Genomic DNA, 1950 nt, shown 5'->3' on the forward strand with positions numbered 1-1950 from the left:
GGGGGGATGCACACGGCTGGGGGGGCTGGCGGAGGGAAGGGGGGAGCTCTGGTCAGGACGCGAGTCCACCTTTCCAGTGCTTATATACCCAACGAAGCATCCCAAACACGCACCCCCGGGCGCGCGGCCCCTGCTCCTGCTCTTCCCTCCCTGACCATATTTAGTCAACCACGGCAAAAAATAGCCCGTCAGCTGGAGCCTGCCGAGCAGGGCTTGGAGTTCAATCGCTCCTCGCAGCCCATTGACTACTGGTCCTGCAGGGTCCTGACTCTGCCTTTTTTTTCCCCTCTGCTATTTTTAGCTAGGCCAAATAAAGAGGGAGCTCATCTTACTACTCTGTGCCGGCCCGAGGTTTCGCGGGGCCCTGGCTATGTTTGGTAAGTGCCAGCGTTGGGAGACACAGCGCGGAGACCTTGTCCATGACGGAAAACCTTTGGCTGTCTCCCGCTTTGGTTCTTTTCTTCTCCTTTTCTTTCATTTGTATTTCTTCCTCCATGGTAGAAAGGTTTCCAGGCGAGAAGGTGGGGAAGAAGCTCAAAAGATCCTGATTTTCACCTTACAGAAGGAAGAACTGCTTTTCAAAAACCTCATGCTGGGGCCGAGTCCTTCACCATAATGTCCTGGGCACCTCATTGTCTGGCCACGTCTGTCCTGTGTCTCCAGAGGTGCTGAAGGCTGGGAAGGTGTTGGACTTTCTGCTCTGCATGAAGAGCTTTGGGGAGCCTCATTGCCAGGCAGGGAAACCCCCCTGTCAGGGTGGGTTAATGTGGATCACCAGCACAGCGGTGTCTCCTGGCTTATGAGGCCACAGGATCTTTCCAACCCGCAAAGTTTCATCCAGCGGTACAGCAAGGAGGGGAGATTTTGGCAGCACAGGCACTGCCCTTGGTTTGTGCCTGGAGAAGCAAGCAAACATCTCTAGAGACTTGAGTTAGACCCAGATTCCAAGAGAAGATGTCCAGGGCCCTGGGGAGAGCAGATAAATGATGACAGACCTGGCAAAGGCTGCACTCAGCCAACCTGTCCTGCTTGCTTGCAGCAGCCCCGCATTCTGGAGCCCCTCCCCAATCCCATGTCCCTCCCTGCCAAGCTCTCTCCAGGTCTCTATCCCTCACTGAGGCTCCCCAGCAGGACCACGACATCTCAGAACCCAGGGGCACCTCATGCTGCTGACAGACCAGCACTGTGCATGGGCTCTGGGGGATCAGGGCTGGAGGAGCCAGCACCTGGTGATGGATGCTTGGGTGGTGGTGGTGGCTGGATTTGGATCTGGGTGGGGAAGTTTGCACATGCCTGGTGAGGTGCCCAGCACCCTCTGCTCCTATCAGCAATCCATGGGTGTGGAGCGGTGTGTGACAGGGACAGCCACCCACAGCGACACCCCTGACGGACACCCCCACCTAGGACATCTGTGAGACACATCAGGCAACACACGTCTGAGGCTGTTAGACTGGCTGGGAGCTGATAACCAGACATCTGAGGATAGGAAATGCCTGCAGGAACCACCCCATAGTGCCATGAGGTGGGAAAGGCTCCCAGGAGCTCCCAGAGGTGCTTCCCTGTGCTCCCAGAGGTCCCCAGCTCTGAGGACAATGGCAGAAATAGCCACTCCCAGTGACGTGTCTGCTTCTCTGTCCTGGGCTGCTTTGGCTTTTTCTCTGTCTCAGCCTGAGCCTGGGCTGGGAACTGGATTCCCCTCTGCTGCTCCCCACTCCCAAGGACAGGCTGCTCCACACCATCTCTGTTTGGACAGCCCAGGACAGGTGTGTGGCAGCAAAACCACAAAGTCTGGTGTCCCTGTGGTGCCAGAGCCATCTCTGCAGTGACCACAACACAGAGCAGCCCTCAGGCAGCTCCGTCTGACCCCAGGAACCAAACTTGCCATCCCTCATGGGACTGGCACTGGGGACAGAAATTGTAGGAAACCTCTCCCCCGTCCCCACTCCTCTG

The sequence above is a fragment of the Pseudopodoces humilis genome, chromosome 19, assembly GCF_049639895.1.
Source record: "Pseudopodoces humilis isolate 2021_Gansu_Grassland_sample_001 chromosome 19, ASM4963989v1, whole genome shotgun sequence".
Classification (NCBI taxonomy): Eukaryota; Metazoa; Chordata; class Aves; order Passeriformes; family Paridae; genus Pseudopodoces; species Pseudopodoces humilis.